A 13,540-nucleotide genomic window follows, 5' to 3' on the forward strand; every position below is an offset into this window, starting at 1 on the left:
TAGCTGCTTAAATGCAAAAGATGATCATGCAGACACTAGAGAGAGTATAGTCGGAAAGTTACTGCATCGGGATAGGTAGCTTTGGGCCTTAAACCTTCCCTAGTGTATTGCTATCGGATTTACTGGCTAACAAGTGAACGTGATGTCTTGAACTGTTCAACCGTTTGTATAAACCAAGACAATAACAAACACACAGTACCCTTCCTCACAGAGTTGATTCTCATTGTTGTGTTTATTTTGGCCCTGAACAACTCCTGGTATTCATGAGTGCTTTAGAAAACTTAGCCTTTATAGTTCTCATAGAAGCAGTCCCACTTCAAACTCATATAGGTGACTTCTTATTAAAAGTTTCCTACCATACCCCACTTAAATTTTCAAGGTATAAGAGTCATTAAAAGTGTAGCTTATCTTAATCCTCGCAGTAAGTAACACTGTCTCATCATAGAAATAGGCAAAAGATTTATATCTTCCCAGTGCTTGTGGTGAGTCACTCAGAATTTCTGTTGTTCCTTTGAACCTAGATCTTGGGATCTCCAGTCAGCTAGGTTGGGTTTCCATTAAGGTGACTCATTAGCTTTCGGCTTTAACCCCATTTCCCTCAATGATCTGTACAATTGCTCTCTAGTACAACCCTTAATTTTATATGTGGCCACAAACTTGTGCTTAGAAATATTACACTCTGCAGAAATTTCTCCAGTTGAGAGCAACTGTATACTTTGTACCCTAAAATTGCTTATTATTAGCAATATCATTTTCTTTAATGGCATATGTAGACTTATTTTGAAATGTCCTCTAACTAAGTCTATTGACTTTTCTCTTTGATTTATTCAAAGTTTCTAATTTTGATTCTTTAAAAGAACATACAACTACACCTTTAATATTAAAGACATATCCACTCTTGAATTTGAAGTCTTTAATATCCCACATCCAGATTGCATCACTGTTACACCTCCAATTTATTTAGATACCTCGATTTATGCAATAGTGGACTTAGGGTGTATCTCAACTACCCAATTTTTTTTTTTTTTTCTTTTCAGTGATCGTATCCTGGATTGAAAGTGTCCAATTAATCACAGTTATTAAGATGCAAACTCAACCAGTGATATACTTTGACTAATATTTATATTTGAGATTTACATCTACAAAAGGTAGCTAGGCATTTGTTATCATAAATAGTATTATCTCAATCTCACTCTATTGAGAATATAATATGTTATCAGATGTTAAATCTTTTATATAAAATATACTAATTAGTATATCATTAATTTTTTAAGGCATACAATAACTTGTGCATCACATTTTTGTCATTGTCTCGATAGTAGCTTTAATCCACTCAAGAACTTATAAGCTTGCACACTTAACTTTTCAACTAGAACAAATAACCCAACTCTTCATTTGGAAAAAGAACTCTTTTAGTTGTTCCATAATATTTTCCTCATAGGAAATAACATGCACTATTATTATAATACTATAAATGATTTTTAGTTCTATCCTAAAATTCTTTGGATTCAGAACCCCCCACATTTATAAGTATTTCTCTTAAAATAAGGTGACTCGTAGCAATTTCGTCTATAGATAATGTCTCCCCACAACTTTGGGATAATCCTGAAATTTTATCTCTAATGCATTTATTATGATTTTTCAACTCTAAAAATATTGTATATTAAATACTTCAGCTCATCTACCTTTCAATATTCGCTTCTCAACAAGCATGTGTAACAGTCTCTAGTGTATATGTACTCACTTTATCACTAGATTATTCTTATAATAATTCACCGACATTATTGTGAATTAATGCTAGAGATATTAATTAAATTGGTCTTTAATTAATATTTGCTTCCACATTTCTCATATTTATGACTTGAGTTATTTATGTTTAGATTCATGTTAAGTTAGTTATCTTAACATGTCATAACCTTTCATGTGTCACACATCACATAACTCAATCGTTTAAGCAAATAACTCACTTATTATTTAAGCTTTGGATACATCACCACATAGTAAGCACTCACTTCTCAACTATCATTACTAGCTTATATTAAGCACACCTTTCTTATATCTCACTACTAGGTTATGATGAGCACGCACTTCGCTGGTATTATCACAAGCTTGAAGTTAAGTTTGCTTAGTTATCAATTGTAGTGGCTCTTAACTTTGGTACACCCTTATCTAAGTAGTCTACATTGGTAGTAGAGTAATTTGTTTTGAAGAATATTCTTTCAAACTACTACTTTTCAAGTAGTATTATTCCCTTATACATGAGCAGATATGATGTATAGTTAAAAAATAACTACTCATCACCCTCGTGTTTTTTACTACCAAGTTGAGAGCTAGAACCAACTAACAGATTTTCATCTTCCTCTTAGGTTATGTGCACCTTATTAATCATTTTAACTTATAATTAAGTTAACTAGTTTACAGCTCAGTAACATTATAGCTTTTAGCTAAATTGTACGTTATAACTAACTAACTTGATTTAGTTTGTTTCAGTATACTAGCTTTGTGTATCCATAACATTTTCTATTAAACTCTGTAAAATTATCAAAAAATCTTCTTTTATTCAGTCCATTCATATCTATACGTGTCTTAAACACTAGTATAGATCTTTTTTCCTTGACTATTGGGAAAAATGACATAGCTAGACTAGTCAATTTTTGTGTATTGTATTAAATCAATATCACACATTAAATAAACTATATTGTAAAATTGAATTACTATGCATACTAAGTAATTCAACTACATAACTCAATATTATAATCTCAAATAAAAGTAAGCACTTATATAAATAATATTGAACTCACATAAATAATATAGTTTATATTATATGATTAATTATAGCACATAATTAATCTAAGAAATAATAATATTCAGGAGAAGACTTTGCTTTCTTAAATCTTTGTGGTTCATTCTCCAATTGGTAAATATATGCTTCAAATGATATTTAAGATACAACTAACATTATACTAATATGACATGAGATATTTAATAATATGCTAAAAATAATTAATTAAATATGTAACTCGATATTTAATTAAACATTTAAATTAAAGCAATAAAATAATAATTACTAAATAAAAAACCTGGACCGAGGCTAGTATTTGATACTATGTCCTTAAGACAATTTACGCCTCGCATAGTACTAACGGATTCAACGACGTTTGTCTCCCAAGATATAACGGTCTACATCCACCAGTAACAGCACTTCAAACACGTGGATATGACGAACCACCTCTGTGTAATACTCTGTCTGACTCAAAAATGAATTTATAGCATATAAATGCTGAATTAGATGCAATCCGAACCAAATGGTTCAGACCAATTGGTGTGGGCTCGGATGTTGCACAAAACAATGCACAAAATTTTGAGTTTGGAAATTAGTGTCAAGTGGGCACCATAGTTTAAATTTATAAACCGCTTAACACCTATACTATGTAGTATGAGTGAGAAAGGATCGTCCCAAGGGATTAAGTTGTCGTACTAGCTTGAGGAATCAAAATCAGGATTAGTAGGTCGAGTGATCAAAATAGTGGTTGGTTGGTTGAATTAAAGTAAATGTAAATTAAACTAAAGTAAGCAATAATGCAATAGAGAGAATAAAAGATAGAGAGAGATCTTGGAGTTTAGAGATCACCACTAAGCATAGTTTTTCTACACCTTTAATGAATGATTAATGAGGGGAAGAACATGTATTGCCATAAAGTGTGTGTGTGTGGTTGTTTCAACAAGCATGGATGACAAATTAAGCATATATTATCTAAACAATGTGGTGGATAGTACAACATATCAAATTAAGCCATTAATCCTTTCTTTAAGCTCACAATCTAAACACATCACAAGCTTAGAGATACATGTTACTTGCTTTTCATAAGTATGGAACATCAACAACAAGCATGGATTGTCCTCCCATTTAACAACTACACTACAACTAAGCTAATGACATGAAATTAAACTAATTAAACTAAGGGAGAGGCACAATCCATCAAGAAATGATAATGAACCATTAAATAAACCACAAGAACATGACATTAAGTACTAAGTCTTGACAATTTCTAGATCTATAGCATCAACACACATAGACATGCATCAATAACACAAGAAATAGAGACAAACACATGAACATCTATTCTAACATACATAGACATATGGATAGAATGAAATGATCAATTAGAAGCATTAAACCATATAAATCATTAAAGAAATAAGATCTATATATATAAAAGTTTCAAGACATGAATCACAATACAAATCCCCTCAAAAATACATAAATCAAGAAATAGAAAGCATGCTTAGGGCTAACTCTAACCCCAAGAGGATGTCTAGTCACTCATGGATGATGTCCTCCAACTCTCAAGGGCAAGCTCCGTGGAAGAAATCTGCTCATTGGTTGATGAAGAGTCTCCAATGGTGTCTCTAACCTCCTCCTCTTCTTTGCTTCCTCCCTAAAAGTTCTCTAAGGTATGGTATGATATGAGATAATACAATATGATCCTCTATGTTTTCTCTTACAAAAATTAATCATTATCCTTATATAGGTAGGTCAAATAGCACACAAAATGAGCTGGGGTCGTACAGCAAATATTCCCCAATGATTGGATAAAGGACAACTTTTGTGAGCTGGAAATTAAACTTTTTCGCACTGGAGGAAGTTCGATAAATCGAACTTGGACTTGGATCGATCGAACATGGCTGAGATCTATCGAACTGAAGTTGGATCGATCCTCAATGGCGGCACCTTTTTCGGATAAAAACAAATCTGAGATATTTTGAAGATATTTTTGGGAAAAGAACAAAAGTGCTTGGTAGGGTGGTACAACTGGATAAGATCAATCATTTGGATAAGGACAAGAATGTTTGATCGATCGAGGAAGGAAGTTTGATCGATCGAACTTTTGAGATCTTTGAACAAGGGCAAACATGGCTCAGATCTATCTTGAAGTGCTGAGATCGATGAAAGTTGGATCGATCGAACTTTTCTTGAGATCGATCGAATTGCTGAAATTTCACCCTTTGCTTTCTTTTGCTCTACTTTGCTCCTTTCTTTGATTAATCCTAGAATTGCTTCAATTATGCTCTTATTTGGCTGAGTTAGCTTATTTTGGGGATAAGTACCTGAAATAGAAATAACACGAAATCAATACAAAACAGTAGAATAAGATAGATAAATGTTCTAGAATAACTAAGCTTAAGGGGTTTAAATACGCACTTTTTAGCGCTCATTATACCCCCAAACTTAAATATTACTAGTCCCTAGTAATGAACTACAAAGTAAAGGAATGAAATGAACAACTATAAAACTATGAACTAGAAAGCAATAAATGGATAATGCTACTTTCGTAGGGAACACGATTGCACTTAGCATATGCAACAAGCCTTTTAAACCCCTAGGTTACCCCTAGTGGACGAGTGAAGTCTCATGAGGGTTTCCAGAAATGATACCCACAAACATTAAGCTCATTTTTTCAAAAGAGGCACCAATATTGCAAACAAGCATTGGGAGAAAACTACCTCAAGTATGCAATTTTTCAACCATTTCCAAGCAATCTCCCAAAATTTCAATATCAAGCAAACAAATATGGTCCTCCACACATCAAGACAATGATCATGCAAATCAAAACAACTCTAAAATCATTTTTGAGTGGACCGGCATCAAATATGTTGCTATCTTAGCCAACTAAAGAAATAATCACATTCTTACCCTCAAACTAGCACACTAGTACCGATCATCAAGACAAAAAGTGGACCTTTAATTAAAGCTTCATTCATCTAGGTGCGCTTATTCTTTTCACTCGATTTTTTTTTTTTTTTTTTAATATGATCCAAGATGGAAGCATGGTGCAATGTGTTGATCTATTAAGCTTTCTAGCGATTCATGAGGTCGAGTGTTAGGTCAATGACTCCCAAACCAGACAGCTTTAGGGCATTAGGCGTTCAAACACCCCTACGGACTTACAAACTCAAATCAACTAGGCTACAAATTAAAACAACCTCCATCTAATCATTTCCCACTTCTTACCTCTTTTGGGAGAAGTCTTCACTTTTTTTATTGCTTTTGCAACTTTTTTTTTTTTTTTTTTTGAATTCAATTATTAACTTAGAGTTTGGGCCCTCCACCTTTCGGCGCGAGAAGTTCAGTACTTGATGGGCTAGAATCCCGGCTACTTAGTGAAAAGGGGTTGTTATCCACCTTTATCAAGAATGAAAGCTTTCAATGCACTACTAGCTCAATTGGGATATAACCAATTCAATAATCAACAAAGCATGTACCCCACAAATGAATGCTAGTGTGTGTCTGTGCTAGTGTAGAAGACTAGAGTGAATCTCAAAACAATTACAAAATCAGGATGATGTGGACCACAAGTGTAAGCAAGATATCAATCTTTCCAAAAATTTACTCATAAATGGCATCCACAAGGCATACAAGGAGTATTGAACTCTCAAGTCAAGCAATTTTTAAATTTTAAACAATATAGTCCTCAAAAGATCAAAATCATAACTAATATGGATTAATCATAGAAAATCTCTCAAATACACAAGTCATGCTCAAAATTTTGAATTTAAAAACAAACACTGCAAATCACCATTACCCCCAAACTTAAATGGCACACTGTCCTCAATGTGCAAAGAGAACAAAAGAAAAGCGTATACCGGTGCAATTAAGGCAAAGAATGGCTAGGACTGAAGTATCCAAAGTGGGTGGCATGGCCCCCCCAAACTTGGGATTAACTGTGGTCCTGAAATTTGGCACTCGGATAAACTCATCAGATAACAAAAGGGATAATATAGTGCACAGTGGTCATGCAAGTGTAAATGGGATAGCAACTGAAAATAGAGAGAGGTATAAAGGTAGTCCTGAAAATTGGGCAGCACTCTCTCTTACTGAAGTCACTGTGATGCACCTGATGGAGTCAAACAGACAGATATGAGAATATAAAAAAAAAAAAATGACATCCATAAAGAAAGCATATATAAAGAAAAGAGAGTACAGAGACATAAAAATGTCAAAACCGACAGACCCGGCTATAAAAATAATATACTGTGACAAAAATGAAGTATGAATGACAGAGATATAGTATGAAAAGATAGAAGAAATTGGGAATCTCAGGTGGACGAGGCAGGACAGGCAGGGCGTGCTCCGCGGACATCCGTAGATAAATCTCGGAACATAGTCATGATATCCGTGCGGAGTGCAGCAAAATCAGCTCTGTGGGCAACAGTATCAGCTCTGAGGGCGGTAATATCAGCTCGCATAGCAACCACTGCATCCTCAAGAGCCTGAAGGCGCTCTCCAAAGCCGGGGGTCTGACTAGGAGCCTCAGGTACATAAGAATCTAAAGAATGAGAATCCTGAGTCTGCTCCTCCTCGTGTACTAGCGACCCAGCTGGAGAGTGCTGCTCTGCGTCATCTGCAAGTCGCTCTAAATCAATGTCCATCCCTCGGCAGCTGGATCAACTGGTGCGTCATCCGCTATCGGGTCTGCTGCTACTGCTGGGGCCTTGACCTCTAAATCCTCTGCCACCTGTGCGGTGTCCTCCTGTAATCGGGCAATAATAGCATTATAGCTCTTGTCCCAATCCTTCTTTCGGAAGTTGCAGGTACCTTTCTTTGGACGCTCCCGTGGCTGGAAATCATATCCCTGATCAAGTAGGATCTGGGTGATGAGGTGGCTAAATGGAATGAACTTGGCCCTTTTGGGCCGCTCCTTGCTAATGTAGGTATCATAGAGCTGCCTCATCACGCTCCGGATGAGCGCCAGGATAGACACCCAGTGCCCTATATAGAATGCGTATAGGGCTATCAGATAATCTCCTTGCCTTTGAATCTTGTGCCTGGCCATGTATATGTTGCGGAACAAGACAGAGTCAATGAACCATAGGTCATCTGAAAGATATGTGCGGGTGGCGAATGTCTCGCCAACGGCATAGTGACCTATCAAAGCAACTGCCATGTCGGCATAAGAAGGCCTGTATAGCCTCAGATATATCTCCTGAAGCTCCGGAGGGCGTAAATGTGGGCAGTGGCAAGATGTGGATAATGTGTCCACTGTGATAGAGATCTGGTGGCCATCAATGGTGGTAATCATCTCTGTCGTGGTATGCGGGGATGGCCGAAGGTTCTGGAAGAGCATCCGTACGAGCCTTGGATACACAGGGCTAGTAATTGGCGTAAGAATAGCTACAAGGCCCCTCCGGATAATGTCATCATAAGCGGATCGGGTCAGCACCGATCTGGAGAAATAATGTATGTCAAAAATTGACTCATGGGCCACTAACATCTGTGCATATCTGGATGCGGGCCTGTCAAGCTCCTGGGCTGGCTGAGCTTGTGAAAGAGATGGAGATGGTGTAAACTCAACCTAAACCTGAGAAGGAGATGCGCCAGCATCATAATGTAATCTGCTGTCAGAATGAGGAAACTGTATGGGCTCAGTTGGCTCCTCCTGTATAGGCATGAGAAGGACCAGCCTCGTCATCTAAGATCGGCCTGCCTCGGCGGTGATAGTGTCCGCGGGCTACAGTCTTGCGCTTAGCCATGGCCTGAAAATAATTGAAAACTTGTAAGGGAAGTCAGTGCCAGAATAAAGAATTTAAAGCACAAAATAGAATCATGTATGTCAAGTAAGATAGACAAAATAGATAAATGACATGAATCTATGAAAGTGATAGGATATGAACATGCTAAGCAGTATAAGTGTAAAATGCATCCAATGTGGAAAATCACATTCATTGGGCATGACTAAGATAGCATGGACACAAGATAAGATGCATAGAATGTGTGTATGAAATCTGTGAAGCTAGATCAATCACAAAAATTATGAGATCGATCTCACTCGATCGATCTGAGAAATTGAGAAACTAAGTTCGATCGATCATACTAAATCGATCTAAGAAATATATTCGATCGATCAAACTTTACGAAGAACATGAACAGTCACAGATCTGTGACGTGGATGACACGGGGCCTTCACGAACTCGGTCGTGGGCCCATCAACACACAAATCAACAATCCTATTCACCTATACGAGGCCCACACTCCCAAAATCAAATAAAAAATCAACCATATATATAATCATATATACACATATATACATATATATACAAAAAGCTTCAAGCCTCAGCAATGGTGATTTTCAACATTAAAAGAGCATGGATCTAACATGTAAAGCAAGTATATATCAAATCAAAGCTTGAATCAAAAGGATGGATTCGGATCTCACCTAGAAACCAAAAGAGAGAAGTGGAAACTCGAAGGGGTGAGATGCGAAATCCAAGAGGAGAGAGAGAGATCCGGGATGAGATGAAGCTCGCCGGAGATGTCGCCGGAGATAGAGAAGATTGGGTGCAGCGGCGACGAGGGATAGGGTTTGGAAGAGGGTTGGATCGATCTTTGAAATCGATCTTGAAACCCTCGGTTTCATTTTTTAAAAACTTTCTCGAACCAGTTCTATCGAACTAAATTTTTTTTTTTTTTTTTAAATTAAAAATGAAAATTAAAGTTTTTTAGATTTTTAAAATAAAATAAAATAAAATAAAAATATTTTTTGAATTTTAAAAATTAAAAAGTCAAACAAAGTCAAAGATGGTGAGATGAAGAACAGAGATCGATCTGAACAAAATGTTCGATCGATCTGACATAGAGCAAAAATATGTAGGTTTTTGGGTTCAAAAATTTGTCTAAGTGTTGGAACTCAAGATCGATCGAACTTGAAGTTTGGATCGATCTAAGGACTTATGATCGATCTGAGAACAAGTTCGAACAATAGGACAAAGAGGTGATTTGGATGCAGGTGGATGCAGGTCGAAAATTTTCTAAGTGTTGGATGCAAGTAGAAGTTCGATCGATCGAACTCTTATTTAAGATCGATCGAACTTATGCAAAATGCTCAATTTCAACATAAAAGTGCATTTAATCCTAATCACAGTTCCTAGCAATGCATATGAACCAAAAATAAGTATCTAGACTTCGCAAGAAATGAAATTAAAGATAGAAATGAGGGAGGAATAGGGTTTTGACACCCTACGAAATGTTATGCTAGTCTTTAACGTCTTTAGCAAGACGTTGGACTCTTTTAACCCGGATCAAACATTTTGTAGTGCATCCCCTCCTCAATGGGGTGATAAGTACTTTGAACTCCACCCAACAAATGGTTCTTTAAGGAACTTGTTGGATTAAGCTCAAAAGATGTTTTCGGTCCTTGGTCAATGTAATCTTTGGACTTCCACGCCCTTTCAAAATAGGATTTTGAAATAACTTTTTTTTGGTTTCAAGGTTGAAGATGGACTTTTTGAAACCTTGGTCTCACACAAAAGCTCAATTCCTTCACTTTTAAGGTCATGACATTTATCTACAACATTAATCTCTTCATGTTTGTCAAATGAATTGGGGGTTGGATTAAAAATATTCAACTTTACCTTCATATGGCCAAATGAGATTTTCATTATCCCTGTCCTACAATTGATGTTGGCATTCGCGGTTGCCAAGAAAGGACGGCCAAGGATAACGGGAATTTGGCTCTTAGGATTTGGGACCGATTTCGTGTCAATGACAACGAAATCAACGGGAAAGAAGAATTTATCAATTTTAATCAATAAATCCTCAATCATACCCTTAGGCTTTTTGATTGATCGATCGGCAAGTTGCAAAACTACCGACGTTGGTTTTAAGTCTCCTAAGCCTAATTTGACATATACCGAATATGGAAGAAGATTAACACTAGCTCCTAGGTCAATAATAGCTCGATTAATGATATGATCACCAATAATGCATGAAATAGTAGGTGAACCGGGGTCCTTAAACTTGGGGAGAGTGTTATGCTGCAAAATTGAGCTTACTTGCTCAGTTCAGACCACTTTTTTAGGTGCTTGGCTTTTGTTCTTCCGCTTTTGGGTGTACAAGTCTTTCAAGAATTTGGCATAAGCCGGAATTTGCTTGATTGCATCTAAAAGTGGAAGATTGACTTTCACTTGCCTAAACACGTCCATGATTTCATTGATTTTGGCCTTTTACTTGTCATTTGAAATTGATCCTTTTAAGGCATCTGGAAATAGAGTTTTTGGTTCAAAAACCTTTTCATAATTTTTCTTTAAAGTCTCTTCAACACAAGAAGTTTTCAAATCATTTTGCACATCTTTCTTTTCAAAATCACTTTTGAACACATTCTCATTTATATGGTCATGCACATGCAATGAAGGAGGAATATGATATGAAACAGGACGGGTACCAACTCGTGGTTGCACCGAATCACTCTCTTCATTGGACATACCCACTTGGTTGTCCACAATCTTTGCACTTCTCAAGGTAATCACCGCATTGACATGCTCTATTGTGTGACCTTCTGATGAGGAATGAGTCTCCACAACACTTTGTTGCTTTTGTGGGGGCATTCAAAGGCATTTTTCCCTTCTCTCTAGCATTTAAAGTGCTAGCTATTTGCCTTACTTGGGTTTCTAACTTTGCAATGGATTGAGAGTGAGAATGAAGCAATTGTGTATTTGCCTCCAAAGTGCCCAAAACGGTTAAAACTTTCTCTTCAAAAGTGGGACTTCTAACATTTCCTTGGGAATACGATGGTTGATTAGGAAAATGAGAATTTGAAAATTGGTTTCCTTGTGATTAATATGATGATCTAAAACATTAGGAACCTTGGCCTTGTAGTGGAGGTGGAATGTATTTTCCTTGAAAACTACCTTGGGAAGGGTTTGAGCCCTCCCCTTGGTTTTTCCAAAAGAAATTCGAGTGATTCCTCCAACTAGGATTGTAATGATTTCCGTAAGGATTGTTCCCGTGATTAGTAAAAATAGCATTTGCTTGTTCATGATGCTCACTTTGCACATGTCCATAGGGACAATTGGAAGTAGAATGTAAAACACTTAAACAAGTCATACATGTCTCATTAGATGCATGATGAGAATGGTTAGAGAAGGAAGATACTTGATTCGCCGAGTTTTGGTTGATCAAAAATTAATCAAACCTTTGAGATAATGATTTCATCTCGGCGGCAATTTCATTGGAGTGATCGACTTGATGTAAGCCAACACTCTTCCTACCACTAGAATTTCTACCATTCTTTGAAGATAAAGTACGATGCAAAGAATTTTCACTCATGCTCTCATAAAAACGCCACACGTCATCCTCATGCCTATCAATGTAAGAGCCACCCATGGAAGCATCAACCATGCCTTTGTAATTGTCCGATAAGCTCTCAAAGAAATATTGAACTAATTGACATTTGGGCATGTCATGATGTGGACACTTCCTAAGCAATTCATTAAAGCGTTCCCATGCCTCATGAAATGTTTCTCCATCCCCATGTGAAAATTCTCGAATTGAGGTTCTTATGACATTGGTCTTAGAAACTAGATAGTACTTCTTCAAGAACTCTTGTTGCATTTCCGCCCAAGAAGTTATTGAAAAAGGCCTAAGATTGTTAAACCAATATTTTGCCTTATCTTTAAGGGTGAATGGAAAAAGTTTAAACCTTAAGACCTCTTCCGGCATGTCCGTATATTTTACGGTCGAACATACTTCAAGAAACTCATCCAAATACTTGTAAGGTTCTTCACTTGGAAGTCCATGATAATTAAGAAGCATTTGAATGGTTTGTGGCTTGATTTCATAGTGATGTGCTCTAAATGGTGGCAATTGAATGCATGTGGGTGCATTATATTCATTAGGCACATAGTGATCTCTTAAAGCAAGAGGATGATTAGCAATTGGAGGTGCAACATGGGCACCTTGGTTGCCTCGAATGATGGGAGGTAGTGGAGCATAGATTGGCCTTGGCATTCCCAATGGAACTTGGCCTTGTTATTGTGGTGGATGAACATATGGCCTTGGCATGCCTAATGGTACTTGCATGTTATCATGATGCACATTGGGGTGGAGGATACCTTGTTGGTCTATGTGACCAAGGTCCTCCACATGGTCCTCATTGTGTCCTTCCATTGATGAAATGGATTGACTAGAACTACCTCTTCCCCTAAAGTTTCGAACAATGGATTCAAGATGAAAATTTAAAAGGACAAGAGTGGGTCTCAATGATCTACGACCATGCATGCATAATGCAACACAACAAGCAATAACAACAAACACTTCACCTTCACAACAAATCAATAATCAACGAACTTCCTCCACTTACAATGTTCATACTCCTATGCTTTAACAATATGCAAGAAAAGTAAATTGTTTCCACGTGGGCTCATGATTTATCTAAGAATTGAATTACAAGCCTCCACGCGAGCCGACGATTTAACTAAAGGATTAGTAAAGAAAAGCTCACAAAGGTCCTTTAGCACTTCAACTCCAAATTTATAGCTTAGCTTAGTAATTTTTTTTTTAATTTTTAGCTTTTTTCCTTACTTGCTTAGCTCTTTTGCTTGAATGCTTTTTTGCTTGTTTCTTAGCTCAATGCTCCTTGTTAATCAAGAACAAATACAATAAGTAACAAAAATTAAAAGCAAAGTAAAGACACAATCAAAAGAGTACTAATTATGGATAGAATGAAATGATCAATTGGAAGTATTAAACCATATAAATCATTGA

General features: G+C 36.6%; 1 pseudogene; it reads left to right on the forward strand.

The window, feature by feature from the left end:
• Positions 1-12,233: 12,233 nt before the first annotated feature.
• On the forward strand, positions 12,234-12,332 carry LOC132267873 (small nucleolar RNA R71; annotated as a pseudogene).
• Positions 12,333-13,540: the final 1,208 nt, after the last annotated feature.

This window comes from Cornus florida, unplaced genomic scaffold, assembly GCF_030987335.1.
Source record: "Cornus florida cultivar Cherokee Brave unplaced genomic scaffold, ASM3098733v1 CherokeeBrave_3.0.0_Hap2_Chr07, whole genome shotgun sequence".
NCBI classification, from domain to species: domain Eukaryota; kingdom Viridiplantae; phylum Streptophyta; class Magnoliopsida; order Cornales; family Cornaceae; genus Cornus; species Cornus florida.